Source organism: Lepisosteus platostomus, chromosome 16, assembly GCF_059453375.1.
Source record: "Lepisosteus platostomus isolate fLepPlt1 chromosome 16, fLepPlt1.hap1, whole genome shotgun sequence".
NCBI classification, from domain to species: Eukaryota; Metazoa; Chordata; class Actinopteri; order Semionotiformes; family Lepisosteidae; genus Lepisosteus; species Lepisosteus platostomus.
In genome coordinates, this window is record NC_142626.1 from 11085343 (window position 1) to 11112777 (window position 27435).

Genomic DNA, 27435 nt, shown 5'->3' on the forward strand with positions numbered 1-27435 from the left:
TTACTCTGACCATCACAGGAATCCAGGTTGAAGATGCGGGAGATTATTACTGTCAGAGTTTCACCTCCCCAACTATGTGGTCACACAGTGTTACACAGCCATACAAAAACCTCCCCTAGCAGGACTGCACAGTGACTACATGGCTGTACCTGGGACCTCCTGCAGGTGCTGAGGGTGAAGACAAACACACAGGACACAGCCTGTGGCGGTTTTCAGTTCCATACAAATACATTGAGGTTCAGTAACAACAATTTGTGATAAAAAGACACACATTTACTAATTATCATTAGAAATTAATGTGAGTATGAAATTGTGGCATTTGGTGCTGTTCTCCTGAAATTGATATTGAAAATATTCTAATAATCATCTAGATTAAGGTTGCAGGTTCACAAAGATATTTCAGCCCCTGCAATGAGACAAAGGGAAACAGAATCCTTATATGATGCTGAAATACAAACTGATCAAAACCAGACCAGTTACTTTACTGTCCTGATAATGAATAATATATTACAGGTTAAAGGTTAGAAGTAAAGCCTTTAGCTGAATCTCTTTTAAAAAGTGAAAATCCACTCCCAGTCCTGTCTGCAGCTCAGATTTCTTCTTAGCTCTTACTGTGTGTTAATGAGCAGTGTAATGGAAGGTAATTTACATCTGATATTCGTAGAGGGGCTTGTCTGTTAGCTGAGAAAATCATTTACCTTAATTGTTATATTACAAAGCAACCACAGACTATATAAATCTGTTTGGTAGATGTCTGCCATTTATTGTGCATTTTACAGAGCTGCCAAGGGCAGGAAGTGAGGTATCACTTTGTACCATAACACATTACCCCGACATTAACATGATGGTGTTGCATTTACTTACACAGCCTGCCAACATAACAACATAATTTTAATGACACAGTTTAATCCTCTAACTAAGCTAGTGACAAAGAGAAGACCTTTTCTGATAAGTCTTGGAGACAATTTCATAATTCTGTGAGTGGTGTGAAAAGCCAAAATCTGCAAATGAATTTAGAGAATTAGAAGGAAACAAGTTTGTCATTGATAGAAGGGGGAAGGTGTGAACCAAGTTTCAGGATGATTTGGGTTTGGCTGCTCCTCCGGAGCATCCCCGTAGGGCTCCTCCTCCTGGACCCGGTAGGGTGCCAGGCGGTCTCGGTGCAGGACCACCACTCTCCCCCGTGTTCGCAACCGGACCCAGTAGCAGACCCCGCCCACCACCCCGAGGACCTCAGCATGCCCCTCCCATGACGGTGCCAGCTTAGGTCTGAGGCCTTTGCGGTGGCGCAGGCTGTACACCCAAGCCAAGACCCCAAGCTGGAAGGCAGGTCCCCTTCAGCACAGGTCATAGTGCCGCTTCTGCTGGACTCCCACCTGAGTCAGGTGGGTCAGGGCAAAGCTGTGCACCAACCGCATCCACTGCCGCAGGTCCTACTCGTAGTCCAGTCCAGCCGGCGGTGCTGACTTGTCTCTGGCTGAAGACCAGGTCCACCAGGGTTCGCATTTCCCAGCCCAGCATAAGCGCGGCTGGGGTGCACCCGGTAGACTCCTGGACCATAGACTCCAGAGTGCAATGGGGAGGAGGTGGCAGTCCCAATTCGTCCCAGGACACCAGGGTGGCCAGCTCGGTGGCAAGCGTCTGATTAAACCACTCCACCAACCCGTCGCTCTGGGGATGCAGCGGGGTGGTCCGGGTCTTAGAGATCCCAAGGCGCTGGCACACTCTGGCGAAGACCTGGGACTCGAAGTTACGCCCCTGGTCACTGTGTAACTCCTCCGACACCCCTAGCATGGCAAACATCCCCCCCAGTAGTGCATCGGCCACCGTGGGGGGACTCTGGTCTGGAAGGGTTTTTACTTCGTAGATTAATGGTACAATCTTTAGTATTTTTCATTAACGGAATGCTCACTGCTTTTTAGTTTATTTTTTCTTTATGGAGGAATTTTGTGCGCATTTGTAGTTGAAAAGACTTACTCTTCTGATTTTTTTTTCTGGAAGGATTTGGGATCACTTACTGTACTATGATTCTGTTTCAGGTGGTGATGAAGAAGGTGTGTCGTATTAATTTTCTAGCTCTTGGAAAGTTGAAATCTCAAATAAATATTGATGTAATAGAACACAAGTGTTTAGAACTTTTTTACTGAAGGTATTGTGTGTTTCCTACTCTCCCGGGTGTAATTCCTCTTTCTCTCCATAATTACTGTATATCTTTGTGTTTTCCGAGAAAATGAAAGCTTGTAGAATGTGTTCTCACCGACGCGGGTGACGCATTTCATTCCTCTCTTCCTCTCGCTGTCTTGGCCTGCCCCTGGATTCAAAAGAGTCCCGCTTACTCCCTCACTAGGATTGTCCTTTAGTCTGATCTACACAAATACTTCTGAAATAAGGTGTGCAACTAGGGGCCATGGTTAAACGATCAGATTTGAAAAACCAAGAAACTGTAAAATATGTCAGATTTCAAGTGTTATCCCCAACATCTTCAATCGACTGTGTTAAAATGCGTGAGGAATGACGTGCTCTGATGTATATCGTGTGCTGGAGCCCAAACACTGGGTTTCAATGTCATTGTATCCACCACAGTTTTTTAACACTGGTAAAGCGTGGTCTGACAGACTCGACAAAAGAGAAGCCGCACCAGACTTTCAATTCCATTTCACATGTGTTAGACCAGTCCACCATTCAATGCGATTTCACACACCCACTGAAGAGCAATCCCATTCTGAAACTCTAACCTGGACACACAACACCCCAGGGTCGCTGAAGGCTCTCACACACCACAAGCCTGAGCTTAAATAAGAACAGTTTCATTGTGCAGTTGGAAATATGTCCTTTAGCATTTTACTGCCATGTTTTGTGGAGTCGTTCTTTGAGCAGTTCATGGAATTCCCATTCACCTTTCTCCACCCTCGTTTCTTGTAGCACAACCTCTAATACCAGCTCTCAGCGACACCTCAATTGCACTATAAATTGCACCACCTGTAATATATTTGCAGATATTGAGGCATTCAGTTGGAGACTGTCCCTTCTAGGACGTGACTGTAAGAAAACTCCTGTTGATGCCTAACAAAATAACAGAAATATGTCTCAGTCAACTATTCAGGTTGGAATAAAATCCAGAAGACACTGTGCCCTTCAGGAACTGAGTGTAAGCCCCCTGCTTTAAGAGCTCAGGGAGCTGTTGGCCTTTTGAGGAGAAATGGTGTAAATAAAGGTGTCTCGCTAAACAGAATCAGTTTATAGTGTACTAAAATAGATGGAATTCAATCCGTTTGAATAAAAACATAACTGACAGAGAATTGGGCATCAGAGGGCCTGTAATTAAAGTTCCAAAACACAGAGCTTGTACAGGGATGATGCCCGTCAGAAATGCACCACACTACGTACACAGGTTTGTATTTTTTGGCTGAAGATGAGAATGTCTAACATAGATTTGTTTTGGTTCTAGCAAACAATAATACTAGTTGTTAAAATCCAAACACACATAATGAGATCACTCTCTGTCAGTATGTGTAACATTCTGGGTCTGGGCTCCTCTGTATTTGGGCTGAAGAGAGTTCAACAACATTATTAAATGGACTGACACCATAATCTTACAAGAAACATTGTTTAGGGGAGACTTGACCACCCACTGTCCTCCTGGTATCGTTCAGAACACAAAGCTGTGTCAGTGTTCTGTGTAAAAAGTCGGTTTGAACATCATGGGAGCTGTTTTTAATAAGCTGCTGAGTAAAGAATATTTGAATCTTCCTGCTGTCAGTAGTATTGTGAATATAGTTGACCCTTACCTGAATGAAAACAGGACATAAAGGAAGGGTTTCAGAAATCAAACAAAGCTTTATTTCCGTGCTTACAGTCAGGGTAATTGGAGACTGCGCTGTTCTGCTTCCTATGGTCATATATGGGTTTTTCGCACAAAGCCGTATTGAACAGTATTTCTCGCGTTGTGAACGTGTGTACACAGCGGTCCCCCGGGTTCCTGTTACTGCGTAATTACGCATCGATGAAAAACCGGAGGTTTAAAAAAAGATAATAAGCCCACTGATAGTTTGATGTAGAGGCTGTGGAAATTTCCACAAGTCGTGGTCTTTAAAATGCATTTGGTTTGAAGGCGTTCTGTGCTTCCATTGCGAAGATATGGACAAAAGAATATTCGTGCTTGGTCAAAACAATGTCATAAAAACGAAAAAGTAAAGGCTCAGAAAGCATTCACAATGTATTTTATACACAAAGCAAGTGTTTTTGTAACTCTAAGAGGTTTCGTGAAAACGCTACAGGTGTGCCAAAATCATTTTCGAACTTCAAGCTAACTTTACCCCGGTCACGATAGAAGCAGGAACCGTTGTCAGAAGGAAAGAAGGTGACTCTTCATTGTTATTAAAAAATGACTTCGATTCGAACATGTTGTGATATTTAGAAATATAAAAAGTCAATTAATTGTCCATAATATTGCTATTTTATTTTTTCAAAGAAATGTTTGTTAAAAGAAAAGTCATGGCACTAGCTGGATTTGAACAGCTGACCTGTTGCTTACAGGTCCAGCACTTAGACCATCACACCACTCACATGAGGTGTGATAAAACAGCCCTACACATACAGCATCAATATACATTGTACAGCATATACTATTGTGTTGCAGTATATGAATATAATTATATCGTTATTAATTTCTTTAGATACGCGATTCCATATTATATTCCCTTTTAATCAAATTCTAAAAGTATGCTTGTTTACTCCGGTATCGAGCGTATTCGCAGAAAAGCTTAAAACTACCACTTTTTATACACATGTTATTTCACGTTAGTTAAAGACTTCGATGCTTAAAATGTTTAGGGAGAAATGGAATACTGGTGTGTATTTGTTCTTTAAAGTACCGAGACCAGCCATATACAGTTTACATACTGTACTGTAATACTGTATGTTTATGTTCCAAAATTAATATCGTTTATGGCCTTCACACGCTTTATGCTCCTATTCTTTTTATGCTCTATGTTGTTACTCTCGCGCTGGTAACAGAGCGCTTGAACTCGGCAGACAGGGTTACTGGAGGTCAAAGTTACCGTGCATGATCACATGATCACCGGATAAACAAGGCGCTATATCTCGGGAAGGAAACCAGCACAAACGCTACTTTCAACGGCACAAACCGGCACAAGTGCAGCACTAATGATTGAGACTGGTCCGGTTCCCCTATGACGTTGTAGGGGGGCTGAGTGACGTCATGACCCCGAAAAAACAAGGCGCTATATCTCGGAAATGAAAGCAGCACAAACACTACTTTCAACGGCACAAACCGGCACAAACGTAGAACTAAAGAATGAGGTGGGTTTCATCGTTTGTGCTGTGTGTTGGGGGGTTAACTTCACAGAACTTAAGATTCTAAGCTGATCACAAGGAAGAAAAATCACCCGTTTTTCATGGATTTTAAAACCATACAATGTCTATTTGAGGCACACACGTTATTGTTTCCTATTTTTGATTTTCTTTAAAATTAAAAGAATCGGTTGCCCATCATGCCACACAATATTATGTTACATTTTAATGTTTTTGAGAAACATCAGAAGGCTTCAACTGATGCTAAACAGTATACTGTAGCATAATGCCTTCTCGCATTATGAAGTCACTTGCACCTGGGATCCACTTTATTCAAACTAAGGTTTCCAAAACTGCAACCAGATACTAGATATTGTTTTAATAAAAGCTGTGAAATTTTTCGCAAATCATGATCTTTAAATCTGTAGGTTGCAGGCTCTGTCATTCACGTTTTTATTATATTAGTTATATCACTTAACATTGAATATGTTATATAAAAAATCTCAGATCACATAGACAGAACCCCTATTGGCAAACCTGCTGTACCAACAGGCTGCTTGAAAACACAGCTGAGACGAACAGCTTAAAAATGTTTTTGTCACAATTATAGTTCCCCCTCCTTTAGGGTGCTCCAGCCCTTTCACTTAAGACTTTATTCTGCGCACCTGATTCCTATTCCCAGCCCACCTTAAAAGCCAGGGGCTGACGCTCATCCGGGCTCTGCATCTGATCTCCGTATCGTGCGAGTCTGGAACCTGGAAGCGCCTGGTCCCGTTAAGGTTTTAATCTCTGTTCCCGTTCCCGTTCCTGTTCCCTGTCCGCCGGTTCCGACCCGGCCTCTGGTTTTAATTCCTTGTTTTGATGGATCTCCTGGTTTTGGACTTACCCATTTGTTTGGATACTCTCTAAGGATTACTCTTTTGGATTGTTCGCCTCGGCCACACCTCCCCCGTGCACCAGCGCACCTTGGACACGCCCCTCTGTCTTCAGCCCCGTATTCCTGCATGACGTTTCCCCAGTGTTTCCCCACTTCTTCGGATTGTGTCGTCCGCATAGGGTCCGGAAAGAACTGTTCGTTACAGTTTTGAAAGTAATCATGCATGAATGAGTCAAAATTAAAAATAAAACGTGTTTACAAAGAAAGTGGAATACAGTAATACTACCAGATATATAAATACATATATTTAGATACTTAAATTAATATTGTTATTTCTTTAGATATGCGATTCCATATTATATTCCCTATTAATCAAATTCTAAAAAGTATGCATTTTTTTACTGAGATAACAAGCACAAGTATTCATAGAAAAGGTAAAACATTATAACTTTTTATGAGGTATATAAACTTAATACCTTTTCTTAAAACTTAAAACTTAAAAACTTAAAAATAACTTAAAACTTAAAACTTTTCCAAAATAACCACAGTATGTAACCGAATGAAAGACTTTGATGCTTAAAATGTTTATGAAGAAAGTGGAATACCGGTGTGTAATTTTTTCTTTAAACTACTAATACCAGCCATATACAATTTAAATAATATGTTTATATTCCTAAATTAATATACTGTAGTTTATGACCTTCAGACACTTTATGCTCAGCTACTAAAATTTCTCTTTCTTGTAAAATTCCATATTAATATTCAATATTAACCGGATTTAAATATGCACAGTAAAGAGATTAAATGAAGCAATCATTTCACTAACAACCAATGCACCACGAGTGCCGCCTGTCGGTCATTTTGGCCAGTCAATCATGTACTGCAGTATAACACGCTGAACTGTAGATAATTTTGTGCGGTATGGAGTTTTACACCTCATTTTGAATGGCTGCATGTGTAAGTATTAAAGTGAAACGTTATGAAAAGTTCTTAAACACTGGAGAAATGGGTACTTTGTTTCTGCAATCAATGTGGCTGATGGTTCAAATGCTGACCTCCTCCAACTCAGTATGTGAATAATCTAATTGCCTTTACAGTCCATAAAGTATTTTATCAGGGCAATGTATCTGATTTATTTTTTCTGTGTTAATCATTACATTTGCATAACGAATTGCATGGGTGCCCTAAAGGGTGATTTCTTTAATAAAATAGTGCAACTGTGATTTGCAGTGTCCCTGTGAATATTTTTTAGAGCTTTACAGGTACTATGAGATGCCGAGAGGTTCGTCCATGACACCAGGGTTGACACCCCTACTCTTTTAGAAAATGTCACTATACAGGGGCATTAGGACAAGTAGGTGAGTGCTCCCTACTGGTCCCATCAACACTAACACCATGAGGTTCCAGCAGCACCCTTAGCTTTCTCAGGAGCTCTCCCATCCAGGTACTGACCAGGTTCATATTCTCATAGCTTTGGTTTTGAGTTACAGGGTTTAAAAACGTCTAATTTATACCTTGCAGGAAAGCAGAACCTAATAGATTTATATCATATTTATTTCTAAATAGCAGTAGATGTTTTTCATTCTCATTTTCTTTATTTGTATTCTAATGCTGAGACATTTGTAGGTTACATTGTCAATTTACTGATCAACACATGAAAATATTAGAATAACAAGAAACTAAATTTAGTTAATTAAACATTTCAGATGTGTCTCAGACACTTCTTTTAGTTTTTACTTATTGTATTTAGTTATTGAATATAGTACTTTGCAACTCTCAGTTATGTTGCTTTTGATCCAGCCTTAGTAAGTAGCTATTAGCAAATCTGAGTATCTGCAGCAGTGCTGTCAGGGACAGGACATCAATCTCATCATTTAGGCTGATTTTCCCACTGTAGTTCTTCACGGGAAAAATGCAGTTTACAGGGATGCCCAATGTCTTACTGGCCCTTTCTATCTGAAATACAAAGAAAGACAGGGCAAAATAAATAAATATCGTTCAAGTCCAAGGATTTTAACTTCATTTCACAGTCATCAAAATAACAGAAAAGGTGAAAGAAAATCCAAACATATCTATATATTTTTTTCTCTTATGTCTTTCCTGTGTCTCTGTGAATACCTTTTTTCCAGCAGATCTTCATATGCAGGGTGACTAGCAATACAGTCTGTGCTGTCTAGACTCTGCTCTCCTGTCTGTTGTGAGAAGATACTCCTCTGCCTGTCCTGCCGCAGCAAGCCATTCCTCTGTGCCTTAATAACACATTTCTACACTACTGGGCCAAGCAAACGGGAGGCAACACACCTATTTTGAATTTATGATACATCTCGGTATGCATCTCCTGCATCTTTCAAGCCTACTGTGCCTCACTGAGAGTCTCAAAGACCTGTTAGCCAACTCAGACAGACGCTAACAAGAACCTTTAACTTCAGAGCTCTTACCATCTCCTTCCAGCTGGAGCCTAAATGCAGACTGATTATGAAATAAATCAGCAAAGTAAGTTAAACTGATTACAATATTTTAATAAGGTGCAAAACTTGTAGGAGTTTTTTTTTTTAATATCTAGGTCATGATTTGCTTTCTCTTGACTAAAGTATTGCTTGAGAAGTTAATACATTAATTTTAAAACCTACTGCAGAAAAGTTTAAACTCACCTGTGCTTTGATGTATTTGCTCCTGTACACCTTCTGGAGATCATTTCCTACCAATGGACAAGTTTCATCCACCTTAGTTAACAGCACAACCTGGGGAATACCTGCAGAAACAAAATACATGAGTTTTTATCAGACCTTCATTATGCAGAACTTAAGATTTCAGAGGCAGTGAAATGGCAAAGACTGGAACTATTATTGATTATTATTTCTGTTTTTTCCCAAGTAATTTGATTGTACACATTGTATATTTGTACTTCTCTCATTAATCTTTGGAATATTTGCTGGATCAGTCTGTCAGGTATCATGGATTATTTCTTGGGCTGTGTAAAGTAAGGTTACACTTGTCATGAATACACATTTATTTATTTTCATGGCTACTGCAGACCAGGATCTATGGACAGAGAAAACTGTCCACGTATCAGTTAGACTATATCAGTATTTTAAATTCAGTTTAGGTTAATTACCACACCTAAGTAATTTTAAAACAGTACTTTCAGACAGGTTTTTTTTGGCTGTAACAGCTTTGATGGCTATAAACAAGGTGCTCAGCTCCATGAGTAAGTGAATTCAGAGGTCTGCTAACGTGGTGGTCTATGGGGATTTTGAAATAATGTTGTGCAGTGATTGCAGTCAGTCTAGCACCTGACTTTAATTCCTTTTATAAATCCAGTACAGTCAAAGAGCAGTCTTCTTTAGAAAATTTGTACAGATTGCATATATGAATCAGATTTAATGATATACAAAAATACTCTTAAATTCTTTATCATGCTTATAAATACAATGATCCTAGAGGTTTTCATGAAATCCACTGTAGTTTCAACCAATGCATGTCTTAATCAATTAACATTTACTCCTATTTGTAGTGGCGAGGCTTATTAATAAGAAAGAATTAAGTGTTCTGAGCTTTCCCAAAGGAGGCCCAATCTCTCTGTTCATCTCTGTGGTGCAGCCACAGAGAAACTATTCATGCAGGCTGATTTAAGGTTTCCTTTGATAAGGTTTCCTAGGACAGCTCCCAAATGGGGATGCACTTAGCTAAGCCTGGCTATCATGATCAATGGTCATCCATTGGCGCCTATCTGTCTAGGGAGTGCCAGATGGACATCTGGACTGCATTCCTAAGTGTCAGGAGTAAGTGACTCATATCTCACCTTAATCAACCAATCAGGGACTGGTAGGGCCGAGTAACCCACGTGGGACTCTGATGCCCATGGAACTTTCAGCCAATCAACGAGCTGAGGTTCCTCCAGGTAAAAACAGGCAACACAGAGGGCCTGAGAGATTCAGGGAGAATTCTGAGACTTTTCTAAAGGGAATTCAAAGGAGAATTCCAGGGCAGGACGGCCCAGGAGCAGAAGGCTCCCAAGGGCAGGACATTCTCGCAGCGCGCCTCCTGACCATCCAGAGACTCAGCACGGACAACCACGGAATGCCCAGTGTGTCTGAGTGCCAGAACTTTCCTTTGTTCTAAGAGTCTAGAGCGGAGGTTGCCAGAGAGTAACCAGAGGATCCACCCGAGGTTAGCACCACCAGCAGGCCTCGTGAACAGGTCGGAACTGTGGGCAGCTGAATCACTATTCAGAACTAGCTCTTCATCAGGAACGAACCGGTCCTCTTCCTGACTTGCTGGGACTCACAGTCATCTTTTCTCCTGTGCGCAAACTTTGCTAGTTAAAGCCAACACTAACTAGCCGGCCAGTGAACATCTGCAGCGCACCGTCGCAAGCCGCACAGCACAGCCTGGCACCGAGCCAGAGAGCGCGGATTGGACAGCAACAGCCTGCAACTGTTTCTTTGTGCCCGCAGGAGATCTGAATCCCCAGAGATTGGATGAGTATTCAACTTCAATGCATTACAGCTCGAGAATTCAATTGTTATCCCAACCAGTTGATATCAATTTAATTCCTAAGAGTTATGTACTTGTTTTGAGTATCTAATGTAGAAGTTATAACCAAGTTCATTTATGAAACGCTCTAAATGAACGATATACTGAACGTATGTCCTCTTGATATATGTAACAGTTCGTAACTGACTGAATATATATCTTTTGTATTCTGATAACCTTCTCGATAAGATCTGTTAGTTTTACATGCATATTCTATGTATTAATAAATGTATCCTCGTGTATTAGTACCTGTGTATGTGCGTTGTTTAAGTTATGTCGCATGGTTGGATTCTAAAGCCATCAAAAGAATCAATTTTGTGATTTACTGCTACAATTAATAATTGTCCCAGTAAATGCCCAAACCCTACAGAACTGGTGCCTTCAGAGAGCACACTACATATTCATGCTTTAAAGATGTATATTTGTACTTAGGTATTAATCTTTTAAATAAGCATATTTTTTAAATTTAATTAACATTTTCTGTTTTATGCCCAGTCAGTTTAAATTGAACTGTCTGTTGTTAATCAGCTTAGTTTACACATACATGATACTGTACTCTCCATACACTCTAACACCTGTCAGATCTGTACATCATGTGTCCTGTAATGGAGTTGTATAAGTGAGTCAATGCCAATTTGAAGGTGAGCTTGTCCCGCCTTAATGCTGAGCTTCTAGCAGATGTCACTGTTGTACAATAAGACAAGGTAATTCCAGTAAGACATTCTATGACAGAGTTAAGAGTTTGACAAATTGCAATTCTCTGCTTGTAGCATATTAATCACAGGCAGCCAATTACAAGTTTTCCTTTACTTGTACCTTTTTAGGTATTTGAGAGACATAACTATGTTTACAGTGAGTCTAATTAATTAGAAATACATACAAAGCACTTTCAGAATTTGAATGTTACACATAATTATGTAAAAGGATGTGTGCTTATTCATTCCTTTGAGTGTTTTTATTACAATGGAAATCCATAGCTGTAGTGAATTGAGAGTTTGGTGAGCTACAGCTGGGATGGTGCTATATAGAGTAAATGGCCTGTCTGACTTCTCTGGAAAGAGTTCTGTGTCTCATAACATGGGGAATGAAGGAAAAGCACTTCCCCTTATACTGTATGCACTGCATGTCAGTGGAAAAGTCTCCCATACCTGCCATAAATGTACTGTATGTTCAGTATGTGTAATGCAAAGCAATGGCTGAGAGTGACAGAGATGCCAGTAACTGCGGAGAATTTGTGTGTATGTATGTGGGACAGCTGGTGCTGCTGACTCTAACGTCACTGAGCTGGAAAGATGTATGTTTGTTTGCAGGTGCTGCTCCTAGTGTGCTGTGAGCATTATGCAGCAGAAGTGGAAAATATACAGCTGGATGACTACACTGTCCTCTGGAGCTCTAAGGGAGAGCCTTAGCAACAGACAACAGAGGTTGGTGTCTATACTTAATTAAAATAATAATAATTCCTTACATTTATATAGCTCTTTTCTGGAGACACCACTCAAAGCACTTTATAGGAAATGGGGACTCCTGTCCGACATTACCAATGTGCAGCCATAGTGCGTCAGTACGCTGCCCATACGCCAGCTATCAGTGGGGAGGATAACAGAGTGATGAAGCCAGTTTATAGAAGGGTATTAATAGGAGGGGCATGATTAGTAAAGGCAAACGGGAAATCTGGTATATTTTCAAGAGGAAAAATGACTCTTTAGGGGACTGAGAGATTTGTTAGTGTGCAGAGTCAATGCAAGAAAAAAGAATCAGAGTAGTGAGTGGATAAAAGATCATGTACAGACTGGTCTACAACGAGTTCACCCATTAGTGTGGGGTCTGTCATGTGTTCAATGGTATATAGCATAGAGTTCAAATATTTATATAGACATATTGAATATTAGCAGATTTGTAGCAATGAAACTTTTGGTATGCAAACTATATCAAATTTTGAAAACATTTTAACTGAATAATTTGTTATGTCCCAACCATACATTGTTACTGTATTGCGTGAAATCAATTTGAAACATGATTTTATTAATTTAAAAAATATTACATATAATTTTTTAAACATGACATTTCATAGCCTCTTACATGATAATTTTCTTACCAATGTCAGAGACTTTTTCTCTGATTTCTTTCATGAGCCTCACAACATGTTCATCCATAAGGCTCTGCTGATTTGCTGGCACAACGTAGACAAGACAGTGGGCCCTGTCATTCACAGTGGGATTCCTGTTTATGTAATATTTTGAGTCATCATTGAGAGGATAGATTGGATTGAACTGGATGAGAGAAAGAGAATAGAAATGAAATGAGCAAGGTACAATAGCTCTTTTTTAATTACTCTTATTGGATTCCATTCCTACTGTTCTACTTCAATCCTGTTTTTCTGTCCTCTGCCCTGTGGACCACAACATAATAAATTAGTTTTTGTGCACTGGAGGGTACCAATGTACCTGAAACAGCAAATATGGCACTGGACAACCTAAACCATTTTCACCCTATATCTGACCTAGCTTTTAATGCAAAAATGTCATTGAATTGGTCCACATCGAATTGTACCACACCTTTGCTTTGCCACAAAGATCATCTAAATCCGCCTTCCAGCCCTAGCAACTGAAGCAAGGAGTAGATCAACACACATGGTTCAAAATCCTGGCTCTCAACAGTGGATGAGCAGAAAAGCTGTGTGTTAAGAACCTGATGGCCAGCAGGAGTTTACCATCTACCCTCGAGAAGATGACCTTGCTTGCCCTTCGCCTGGATACTTGTCTCCAGGAGCTCTGAGAGGAATGACACAAGATTGATCTGCCATCCTCTTCTGCCCATCCATTGGCACAAGCTTCTCCACATCTACAGCTCATGCTGAATCCAGAGCTCTTCAAACTACAACCAAGAAACCCATGCAGCTGGGGACAAAGTCTTCTTGATGTTTGATGGTTCTGGTCACTTTTGTAGCAGAAAAGTCCAAATTGCAAGAAGAAGTTTTTATAGACTTTGGATATCCAGGAAACTCCATCGACATTGCCACTGCTAGGAGTCTACAAGTTTCTTTGGTACAGTGCTCACCCCCCTGCCTATCCATAGTCTAGATGGCAGTCTCTTAGGGTATCACTTTAACCGTTTACTACCATTGACATACAGATGCAGCCATTCAAAGTTTGCGGTACAGACACGTACCGGAGGTAATTGGCTACGGTGTCGCGCATCGTGACGCAAGATGACGCGGGGTACCGCGGTACGTGATTGGTTGACCGACAGGGGCACTCGTGGTCCATTGGTCTGTCGTAGAAAGATTTACAGTAAACGTCTTTACTGTGCCTGTTGTAGTATTGAATATTCATATGGAATTTTACCACTGAAGGGAAATCTTAGTAGCTGAGCATAAAAAGAATAGGAGCATACTGCAACGCGTGTGAAGGCCATAAACGATATTAATTTTGGAACATAAACATACAGTATATGGCTGGTCTCGGTACTTTAAAGAAAACATACACGAAACAAGGTTTCATTATGACCAGAATTGGTCTTGAGATATTTTTAACTTGATTTACAGTATTTGAGAGGTATGTCTTGACACCGATACTACATAAATACTGCTCACGTATATGTTTCTAGGTTTATATTATGCATTTCATACGGTCAAATTACTTTTGAGCAACTGATAAGAAGAGTGAAACGGTATGCCCAGGGCGTTTTAGTTTTCGTTTTGTTTTAATGCAGTGCAGGGGATTGATTAGAGATATCAAGTATATACAAGTCATTTTTTAAATGTTGTAGTTCGTCTTGTAAAAATGTTACGAGTACATCATCTGTCAACAATTACACAGGTTCTGTTTCCATATTGCGGATTTTGGTTACGTAATATTATTTTCTAATTTCACGTTGTGAATATATGATTTGGGCAAACAGAGCCGCAAAGAAGTACATTACGGGTTGTTTTTTTTTGCAGTTTTATCTAGAACAAGCGATGCTTAAACCTTTGTCTGATTCTTGTGAAACTATCCACACGACAGTTACAGTACCTAGGAGCTGACTTCAGTGATGTCACTGATGGGATGTTTCTAAAAATCCATCCTCTGTAAAACGTCTTCTCTAGTTGTCCTGCATATGTATTCGCTAATGAAACTGTGTGTTCTGAGCCTGGTTCTCTACATTTCTGTATGAACCAGCTTAGAGGGCTAAAGACAGCTTGTGTTTAAATTGAGTGTAAGGTAATTTATGCTTCTAAAGTCATGGTCAGCATTTATTATTGTACTGTGCTGTAAACTTGTTCTGTGCCTAATTACATTATTTTATAGCTTTACAAATCTGTACATTGTCTGTCGATAATGTTTCTGTAGTGCTTTTTCAGCCCTCAGCATGTGACCTGTGGGTTATGTTCCTGACTCCCATGTCACACGGTCTGTGATTGAATCCCATGGAACTATGACTTTATTTTTTAACAAACATTTCTTTGAAAAAATGAAACTTTTCCCTTGGTCAGAGATTAAATAAAACCTCACTCACACCAAACAAATTTATATTTCTAAATATCACAACATGATCAAATTTAAGTCTTTTTAATAAAAATGAATAGTCACCTATGCGTTACAAAATAAACATTTATATTGATTTGAATCGCGTTTTGATTTAAATCGTAAACGCGTGTTTAAATATATGTGTTTAAAGGTGATATACTGTATAAAAGCGCTGATTCTTATGGAATGTGTTCCGCCGGGGATTCAAAAAATTTATTTTTTTTAATTGCGTATCTAAGGAAAATAGCAGTATAACTTTGCTCATGCACATCATTATACAGTATCTCATTTTGTATTTCTATAAAAAAAATCGTTTGCCCAGCCACTATTGTTGTTATTGTTTTTATTCTGTAAAGCGCTTTGAGGAGCACAGCTTTTTCACCACTTAGATTACTTTTTTACACCATCCTTACACAAAGCAGAAACTGATTGTATTTTCCGATGACATACTGTACAAGTGCAAAGATTACAGATTTTAATCGTCTTTTTTCTGAACCAGGGAAAATCTGATCATGTTTCTCTTTAACAATAATAAAAAACTTTAATTTACATATCACCTTTAAAAGTGGCATCTCAAAACAATACAGTAGATGTAAACCACAGATTACAAAGTAAATACCCAGACAAACGCAAACGCGTTTTTAATAAAATGCTTTCATTCATTCAACAGAGAGAGAGCGTAAAACCTGGGTGTAACAGCTGTTCGTTTTTCTGATCACTCGCTCTCTGAGATACATGAGAATCCAGGCTTTTTTATCAACGCTTTCTTTTCCGTATATCAAGTATTATGGAACCACTTCAGAAGGGTGTCAGCCAGTCAGATTCCAGGAATCGGTACTTTAAAGGAAAAATACACACCGGTATTCCATTTCTCCCTAAACATTTTAAGCATCAAAGTATTTAACTAACATGTGAAGTAGCGTGTGAAAAAGTGGTAGTTTTAAGCTTTTCTGCTAATATAATATGGAATCGCGTATCTAAAGAATTTAATAACGATATAATTATAGTCGTGTACTGTGACAGGGCTTTGTAGGGCTGTTTCGCCTCTCTCTTCATGCGACTGTACCAGGAAGAGGATTTCTTTCTATTCGAAACGTGTATTTTAAAAGTTTAAGAAGTAAAAACCTTACAGCGTACACAGATTTCTAAACTGATCAGGATCGTTATCTTTGTCTCATGCATAATAATGTTCACCGCTCTGTCCAGCAAATTAATAATAAACTTTATTTTATATAGTGTTTTAAACGAATAAGTAATTAGATTACTCCTAAACCTAATCACTTGCTTTTTCTTTTTATTTAGGCTCAGATTTCAACTATAGATCGTATTATTAATAACTATAATAACAACCAACCAACAAAAACAACCATATAAACATAATACCAACCAAAAACATAGATAACGACCACAATACAAAATCAAATATATCAAACCATTATACTCTCACAAATTCCTCCAATTATCATAATCCCGCCCCTTATGCAAAACCAAACCCTCCTCCCATCCCAGTTTATCCTCTTTATCATAAACAAAATCCACCTCAATTTTCAACATAAAGCATTACACAAAATCAATACCTCAACACTCCATACTCGACAACGATAATTCACAAACAGCCAGAACATGTAACTCCACATTCCCAAACAGACCTCATTTCCATAGCCCCGCCCCTTATGGAAACCCAACATCCCTCCCCTGTTCTCTCTTTCCCCTGGCGTTTGTAATAGTTTTTATTTTCAAACAAACTTTAGCAAAGTCATGTATTTTAAAAATCTTAAGATTTTTATATTTATGTCTTTATTTAGTGGTTTCATTAGTGACAAAGGCTAGTGACCTTTGTTTCATTAGTGACAAAGGCTAAACTTTCTTGGAAAAATGTATTTTATGTAAACCATGTTTGCTATTAATTCGTTCAGGGCTAAAATATGTTCATTGTCTTCAAATGAAAGAAGGGTTCCTTTCGCCATGGTCGGGTTGAAATTAGAAGCTTGCCACGCCCGGACTGTTACACCAACATATTAGCATGTTAAAGCGATTTCATTGAGGAGCCTAGCTTTCTTAACTAGTACTGTACTTACTGTGAAACTGTGTTTAATTCGTCACAGCCAGCACTCCTGCAGAGAGGGGGAGTTGTACTTGCAGTGTATACAGTAGATGGGAAAGCCAGAGCTGACCTCTACGCCGCCCACGTGTTATGCTCTTCCTTAATGTCTAAGCCGGAACACATCATTATATCTCATTTTGTATTTCTTAAAAAAATAATCGTTTGCCCAGCCTAACAGTATTGTTGTTATTGTTTTTAACCTGTAAAGCGCTTTGAGGAGCCACCTTTAAAGGCGCCATATACAATAAAGTTCATTATTATTACTATTGTTAATTTGCTGGACAGAGAGGTGAACATTATTACACAGAAGACAAAGAAAGCGATTTACATTGCATTGTGCATTGTGCTGCTGTAATACAGTTTTAAATAATTAAAAGTCTAAACAGTATCAGCTTCATTTATGGGTTTTAAATAAAGGCGATTTAAAGGCTATTTAAATCAATATAAATGTTTATATTGTTACGCCTAGGTGACTATTCATTGTTATTAAAATGACTTAAATTCGAACATGTTGTGATATTTAGAAATATAAATTTGTTTGGTGCGAGTGAGGTTTTTTTCCCCCAACAACTTTCCAGAGGAGCTATAAATATTTTAAATAAATACACACAGTATTGCTCATAAGGTCTGCTATTTGAGGTCCAGTTATTTAGATGCATACATCTTTTCAGCTGAGATACACAGATCATACATAAACAATGCAGTAAAAAAATGTCTCATCAAATATTTAATCATTAGGTATAACAGTTTCCCTTTAGGCCTCTGAAAACACCACCTTCTACCTTGTGAATACTAGTACCTCCTAATTGTCTAAAGGCTTTATTTAAAAAATTAAAAAAAAAACTGATGTGCTGAAACAGTACAATTAAACACGCTCTGCAGAAAGGGGGATGGTTGTTAGGTCAGCTTCAGTTTTACACGTACAGTACACATTTGATTTCATTAAAATTATGAGGTACCCTGTATCTGCAGGACTCAAGAGGCTCTCAGTCATGTCACTTTGCAGTTGATGTCTCCTAGAGGTTCCTAGATTCTTATTGTAAATAAAAGGAACAGCATACAGTGGGACTTTTTCAAAAACGGGGAACAAATTTCAACATCCGACTGCACCGAGCACACAAATATTGGTTCTAGGCTCTTGAATCACCTTTGGTCCCTGGATCATTGCTTTTAACCATTTACACAAGGTTTTTACTGTAGAGCACTTTCACAGCTCAACATAAACGGACCTTCTGGGGCACAGGCTTTAAAGGAGCTTTTTAAAAAAAACAGACTTTGCATTTCCTGTTATAAGCTATTCTTTTAGCATATGACAAGCATGCCCTTATTATGGCGATATCCTCCTAAACATTGGAGAAATAACTCTAGAAGTTCAATTAAAACAGAAATGCTTCAAATCACTTGGGATACAACAAAAAAGTGGTGTATTATAAAGTGTGTTAAAAATGTAGCTAGTTTGTTTTCATACCTTAGATTATAATAAAACCTCACCATTTAACACCAACAGGTGTTTTCTTGAAGTCTGCTAGCTTCAAAGTTTATGGTTTGGCTTTTGTGTATGATGATTGTGAACTGCATTGGAAATGTAGGAAAGTAAGCATTAATAAGCAGGAAAATTAAATCAAGAAACGCCTAAAGTACTGGACTATATTGCAGATAAACTACCGATCTACCTTTTAAGCCTGTACAACCTGCAGAACTCCAGCTTTAATTGATTGGACTCAACAGTCTAAGTTTTAAGGTTATCCTTACAAGTGTGGAAAAGCATGGGCGTAATGTTGCAGCCTTCACTGTTGTTTTAGAAGTTGTTTTTTCCAGCTGTACATGAACATTTCTGTCTTGAGTCTTTCTTAACAATATGGTGTAAACAGTGTCTGGTTTCTACTGTGATTATTATTTCATTACTGAAGTAGCCTTTTGGTATTTGCACAGTAATTTTTGTTGTTATGGCTGTTTTCATATTCATAGTTTTCTTCTGTTAAAACTTAAAATCTCTCGCATTAAATTGGCTACAAATTCAAGAATTCAACCAGATATTGTAAAATGTATACAGTTGCATTGCAGTTAGTTAATGTAGTTAGTCCATAGTCAGCAATCTAAACTGTATTGTTAAGCTTTAATGATTGATGTTGTACCAGTAACCTTTAGAAATACTATAGTACTTCACAAATGCTTTGTGTGGTTGGAAATCTTTTGAGTAAAAGCCTTATAAAAATAGGTTTAGTTTTTACAGGACATCACAAAGAAATAGGATGGTATGATTCTTATAATTGCTTAGTGATTGTACTTGGAAGATTATGGACTAAACAGACTTCAGGGATGCCAGTGGATCATTGTGCTATTTGAAATTATTCCAAAAATCAAGTGACCTCTTTGCTGTAGTATCTTTAGTATTATTTATTTAGTATTAATAAAGAATAGATTTATTAAAGTCGTGCGATGTGTAAGCGGGATACGTAAAATAATGTAAAATAAAGTCTTTTATTATTGTTATAGAGAAACATGATCAGATTTTCCCTGGTTCAGAAAAAAGACGATTAAAATCTGTAATCTTTCCACTTGTATGTCATCGGACATTAACGAGTACAACCCCCTCTCTGCCGGAGTGCTGGCTGTGACGAATTAAACCGGTTTCACAGGTATTTTCAAAGTAGGAAGTACAGTGTTAACTAGTAGCTAGGCTCCTCAATGAAATTGCTTTAACATGCTAATGCGTTGGTGTAACAGTCCGGGAGTGGCAAGCTTCCAATGTCAACTCGACTCGATTGGAAGACAATGAACGTATTTTAGCCCTAAATGAATTAATAGCAAACATGGTTTACATAAAAGACATTTTTCCAAGAAAGTTTATAATAATACGATCTATAGTTGAAATCTGAGCCTAAATATAAAGGAAAAGCATTTTCAGAGAGCAATCACGCTGTGTTTATGTAGAAAAAGCGATTAGGTTTATGAGCAATCTAATTACCTATTCGCTTAAAATGCTATATCGCAGTTTAAATAATTTTCATAGTAGGGCTTGGACAGATTCCAAGTGCATTTTTGCAATTTAGGTTGCATTGTCCAATGTGCTGTTGTAATACAGTTTAGAATACAGTAAGTCTAAACTGTATCAGCTTTATTTATGGGTTGCAATTTAGAAAAAGTCAAAAACCGTACTCAAAATGCAATTTAGAGCTTTCTGGCAAGAGGAGACACCCAAATTATAATGTAACATGCCACTGTTTGTGCATGAACAAAGTTATACTGCAATTTTCCTTAGATACGCGATTAAAAAAAATAATTTTTGAATCCCCGGCGGAACACATTCCATAAGAATCAGCGCTTTTATACAGTATATCGCCTTTAAACACATATATTTAAACACGCGTTTACGATTTAAATCAAAACGCGATTCAAATCAATATAAATGTTTATATTGTAACGCATAGGTGACTATTCATTGTTATTAAAAAGACTTAAATTCGATCATGTTGTGATATTTAGAAATATACATTTGTTTGGTGCGAGTGAGGTTTTATTTAATCTCTGACCAAGGGAAACATTTCATTTTTTCAAAGAAATGTTTGTTAAAAAATAAAGTCATAGTTCCATGGGATTCAATCACAGACCGTGTGACATGGGAGTCAGGAAACTAACACACAGCACCACCAGCGCAGTCACATACTGAGGGCTGAAAAAGCACTACAGAAACATTATCGACAGACAATGTACAGATTTGATAACACTAAAAAATAATGTAACTAGGCACAGAACAAGTTTACAGCACAGTACAATAATAAATGCTGACCATGACTTTAGAAGCATAAATTACCTTACACTCAATTTAAACACAAGCTGTCTTTAGCCCTCTAAGCTGGTTCATACAGAAATGTAGAGAACCAGGCTCAGAACACACAGCTTCATTAGCGAATACATATGCAGGACAACTAGAGAAGATGTTTTACAGAGGATGGATTTTTAGAAACATCCCATCAGTGACATCACTGAAGTCAACTCCTAGGTACTGTAACTGTCGTGTGGATAGTTTCACAAGAATCAGACAAAGGTTTAAGCATCGCTTGTTCTAGATAAAACTGCAAAAAAAAACAACAACCCATAATGTACTTCTTTGCGGCTCTGTTTGCCCAAATCATATATTCACAACGTGAAATTAGAAAATAATGTTACGTAACCAAAATCCGCAATATGGAAACAGAACCTGTGTAATTGTTGACAGATGATGTACTCGTAACATTTTTACAAGACGAACTACAACATTTAAAAAATGACTTGTATGTACTTGATATCTCTAATCAATCCACTGCACTGCATTAAAACGAAACGAAAACTAGACGCCCTGGGCATACTGTTTCACGCTTCTTATCAGTTGCTCAAAAGTAATTTGACCGTATGAAATGCATAATATAAACCTAGAAACATACAGTATACGTGAGCAGTATTTACGTAGTATCGGTGTCAAGACATACCTCTCAAATACTGTAAATCAAGTTAAAAATATCTCAAGACCGATTCTGGTCATAATGAAACCATGTTTCGTGTATGTTTTCTTTAAAGTACCGAGACCAGCCATATACTGTATGTTTATGTTCCAAAATTAATATCGTTTATGGCCTTCACACGCGTTGCAGTATGCTCCTATTCTTTTTATGCTCAGCTACTAAGATTTCCCTTCAGTGTTAAAATTCCATATAAATATTCAATACTTAAACGGGCACAGTTAAGACATTAAATACACATATACATACTGTATACAGTACAGTTTGCATACGGTAATATGTTTATGTTCCTAAATCAATCTCTTTTATGAGCATGTGAAAGGCATGGTGAATCGATTCTCAAAAATTACTGTACTTTGCATGATTGGAAACAAATGCGTGATTGCGAAATGCTGTGGTGTTACTTTTACAAAGACGGTCAATGAAAAAAAGAATGTGGACCAGGGCAATACTTTGAGTTTACAGCTTGTCCAAGGTCATTCATTATTAATACTATTAGTAATATCTTCGTTAAAGACTTTGATGGCGACAGCTCAAACATGAGAGGTTGAGCTTTATTAGCTCCACCTTGCGGAAATTCTGGATACTATTATTTTGCTTGCGGTATTATAGGAGAGTTTACGGTAACTCGTGGTAGACTGCGTAAAGCGCACCGCAAAATAATGCGGTATCGCCCGCTCATTTTGAATGGCTGCATCTGTATAATAATATATCTGATCATCCTAATGTTAATCTAATCCCTATAAATTTCTGTCCTTCTACTCTTCTATCCCTCTTAACGAGCTCGCTGACAAAGCATTTCATTGCTGACAACACTGCTGTATGCTTCACTGTTTGTGCATTGATAAATAAACCTTGATTGATTGATTATTAGCAATATTAATAATAAAGAATAATTTCAGGGTCATTTGTTTTCTGCAGGTTTCATAACCTTTGCTTTGTTATTAAAATACCTATAATGTTTCAGATGTCAATAACTTTGCACACAAATGACACAGACCCCACAAACCACAGACATTTTAAAGATCGCGAGTTGTAAAAATTTTCAGAACTTTTAAGCAATCTAGTGCTTTGATGCATTTTTAGAAACCTTAGCTTGAAAAAAACAAATCCCAGGTGTAAGGGAGTTCACAACGCCAGAATTACTGTTCAAAAGCTACATGTATGCAAAACACCTGACCATATAAAGCAGAAGAACACAAACTCATTGAGTCAATTGCAATGAATTTCCAAAGTTAGTACACAGCTGCGTACTAAGTTGCTGTTTAGTTAGTACGGTACTTCCTGGAGATCATCTCCAGCTCTGAGTTCAATTGCAGCGAAAAAAACGTGCAGAACAAAGTTGGAGTTCAGCTGAACTTGTGCTTAATCTAGTTCCCAGGGCTCAGCATTGTTGTTGTATTAGCATGAACTGCAGGGGACTGTGCATCAGAACATTTCAATTAATTTGATTAGTGGGTTAATACGTAGGACACGTTAATATACAATTATTACTTTTTCTGTTTCTTGTTTATATTTAAACTAAATTTCTTGACAAATTAATGTTAGTTTTTAACTTAAGAACTGCATTTAGGCTACAATTTACCAGATGATGGTTATTAATTAATAACGAGATACTCAGTTTCTATTAGTCACGAAAAATTCATTCTTTAGCATGAAGAGAGAGGCGAAACAGCCCTACACAGCCCTGTCGCAGTACACGTATATAATCATATCGTTATTAAATTCTTTAGATACGCGATTCCATATTATATTAGCAGAAAAGCTTAAAACTACAATTTTTTCACACGCTATTTCACATGTTATTTAAATACTTCGATGCTTAAAATGTTTAGGGAGAAATGGAATACCGGTGTGTATTTTTCCTTTAAAGTACCGATTCCTGGAATCTGACTGGCTGACACCCTTCTGAAGTGGTTCCATAATATCTGGTATACGGAAAAGAAAGCGTTGATAAAAAAGCCTGGATTCTCATGTATCTCAGAGAGCGAGTGATCAGAAAAAGGAACAGCTGTTACACTCAGGTTTTACGCTCTCTCTCTGTTGAATGAATGAAAGCATTTTATTAAAAACGCGTTTGTGTTGTCTGGGTATTTACTTTGTAATCTGTGGTTTACATCTACTGTATTGTTTTGAGATGCCACTTTTAAAGGTGATATATAAAATAAAGTTTTTTTATTATTGTTATAGAGAAACATGATCAGATTTTCCCTGGTTCAGAAAAAAGACGATTAAAATCTGTAATCTTTGCACTTGTACAGTATGTCATCGGAAAATACAATCAGTTTCTGCTTTGTGTAAGGATGGTGTCAAAACGTAATCTAAGTGGTGAAAAAGCTCTGCTCCTCAAAGCGCTTTACAGGATAAAAACAATAACAACAATAGTGGCTGGGCAAATGATTTTTTTTTATAGAAATACAAAATGAGATACTGTATAATGATGCGCATGAACAAAGTTATACTGCTAATTTCCTTAGATACGCGATTAAAAAAATAAAATTTTTGAATCCCCAGCGGAACACATTCCATAAGAATCAGCGCTTTTATATATCGCCTTTAAACACATATATTTAAACACGCGTTTACGATTTAAATCAAAATGCGATTCAAATCAATATAAATGTTTATTTTGTAACGCATAGGTGACTATTCATAGTTATTAAAAAGACTTAAATTCGATTATGTTGTGATATTTAGAAATATAAATTTGTTTGGTGCGAGTGAGGTTTTATTTAATCTCTGACCAAGGGAAACGTTTCATTTTTTCAAAGAAATGTTTGTTAAAAAGAGTCATAGTTTTAGTGGGATTTGATCACAGACCATGTGACATGAGAGTCAGATCATAACACACAGCACCACCGGCAAGGTCACATGCAGACTGCTGAAAAAGCACTACAGAAAGATTATCGACAGACAATGTACAGCGTGTACTATTCTTGTGTTGCGGTACATGAATATTAATTTCGTTAGATACACGATTCCATATTATATTCCCTTTTAATCAAATTCTAAAAGTATGCTTGTTGACTCCGGTATCTCTTTAGTTAAAGACTTCGATGCTTAAAATGTTTAGGGAGAAATGGAATACTGGTGTGTATTTTTTCTTTAAAGTACGAAGACCAGCCATATACTGTACGTTTATGTTCCAAAATTAATATCGTTTATGGCCTTCACACACGTTACAGTATGCTCCTATTCTTTTTATGCTCAGCTACTAAGATTTCCCTTCAGTGGTAAAATTCAATATCTACAACGGGCACAGTAAAGACGTTTACTGTAAGTCTTTCTACGACAGACCAACCACGAGTGCCCCTGTCGGTCAACCAATCACGTACCGCGGTACCCCGCGTCATCTTGCGTCACGATGCGCGACGCCGTAGCCTATTACCTCCGGTACGTGTCTGTACCGCGCACTTTGAATGGCTGCATCTGTACATCTCCTGATGCTCTCTGTAGTCCATAGTAGCAACGACTGCTGCTGTTGGCCAGGAATTGATGTCAACAGCTTTCATCAGATGTTTCAACCTTTTATCCAGCTATCTGAGCTGGTACCTGCAAAAAACTGGTCAGGCTCCACAGCTCCTGGTTTATTTGGCAACAACCTGTCAGTCTGGGGTTCCTGATTGATTTACTGGCAGTGGGTCTGGAACAGCCTTTACACTGACAATCACTGGAGTCCAGGCTGAAGATGCAGGAGATTATTACTGTCAGCAGAGATATAACGTAAAGTAGGTACCTTTTCACACAGTGTTGTAGGAAATCCTTCATCAAAGGAACCGGATACAGTCTTGCATGGATTCAGCATGGTTTTATTGAGCTTAATAATGACATCAACGCGCGTTGGGTCTGCCCCGCAGGACAGACAAACCGCAAGGGTTTCCCAGCTCTTATATACAGTATGATCTCAGGAAGATGTTTTGTTTCAGCGCTTCATGGGTATTCGTCTTGCCCTTTGATATGTAGCATGAGTTGACCAGTTGGTCCTGTCTCAAGTCCTGTCCTTTGATGTGTAGCTGTACTTTGGTATGTAACATGAGTTGACCTGCTAAGTCCTGTCCCAAGTCTTGTCCTTTGATGTGTAGCTGTAATTGTTGGAGCTGCTTAAGATATGTTAAAACAGCCGACATATTACACAATGCGCCTGAACCAACACTGTAGTGTTGAATACAGATAAATTATATATATATTTTCCATCAATAATACTGTATATATAAGTGTTTTATGTCCTACTTCAGTCCCTCCTGTTAACCACCTGGCGATAGCCCCGGTAGGTTACCTATTACCCTCCACGTACACATCAGCAACTCCACCCTTTAACCCTCCAACCCCCACTCACACCCCACACCCCACTGTCACTGCACTGAACTCACAGCACTGCCTCTGCTGGGCTTTTGCACTCTGCTGCTGGCTGAATGCTAGTGAACATTACAGCTGTTATACTTCTGATTTATACAAATGCTATTGTATTGTGTATTAATCACATGCTTTATTTTATACTGCTTCTTATCATTATGCTGTTGGCACACATGTCATTATGCTCCTGTCTCCAACAATATGTGCTGTCATCTGTTATGTGAGGAAACAGGCAAGTAAGCATACGACAACAAACTTGAACTTGAGGTGTGAACAGAAGTGACCCTTGTGTTTTATGGGAATCAATCAATTATTAATCAAAAACATGGCTTTTATTTTGTTTAGTGCTATTAGTGTTATAGTATTGCATTTTTAGAATAGTTTTAAGGAAGCTTTCATATGATGTTGTTTGTTCCTGTTTTATCTGGGGTATGAATATAGCTGGAGCCACTGTGTCTAATTATTGAACTCCATATTACTACAAATATGTCATTCATGAAATTCAGTGTGTTTGTGTGCAGCTGAGCTCCTCCACAGGCTGAGTCCTGTTTCATTGTCTTCACTCTCAGCACCTGCACAAGGTCCCAGCTGCAGCAGTGCAGTCACTGTGCAGTCCTGCTGAGGGAGGTTTTTGTACGGCTGTGTAACAATCTGTGAACAGACCACCACCGTGGTAACTCTGGCAGTAATAATCTCCTGCATCTTCAGCCTGGACTCCAGTGATTGTCAGAGTGAAGTCAGTCCCAGATCCACTCCCACTGAAATGACTTGGGGTCCCAGAGTTTAGTTTATTTACAAGATAAATCAGAAGTCTAGGAGCTCCTTCAGATTTTTGATGGTACCAGGCCATGTGTTCACCTGATGAATTGCTGTAAACTGCAGTACTGGTCTTACAGCTCACAGTTACTGTCTGTCCTGGGAGAACTGATCTCATTGTTGGAGTCTGAGTCACAGTAACCTGCCCAGTGGACTCTGAAAGGAATAAGACAGAACAAGAAACATTGAAAGTTATACTAGAATTTTGTTCAAATATGTAGTACAATATTTGTTTATAAATATTATATCTTCCACAAAATCTTTCTGCTGTATATCATTCTTACCTTGAATGTAGAGAAAGACAACAGAGATGAAGATGGTGATGAAAGTCATTGTTGCTGTGGGTTCTATTGCTATGAAGGGAAGCTCTCAGTCATGAAGTGTTAAACTCACAGGGCTATAAATACTCCCAGAGCACTGAAGCATGTG

General features: G+C 38.3%; 1 protein-coding gene across 4 annotated transcripts in view; it reads right to left on the reverse strand.

Moving 5' to 3' along the window:
• Nucleotides 1–27435, reverse strand: part of LOC148646869 (NLR family CARD domain-containing protein 3-like) — an 823351-nt gene that overhangs the window by 525595 nt on the left and 270321 nt on the right. The gene's annotated exons all lie outside the window — the stretch shown is intronic.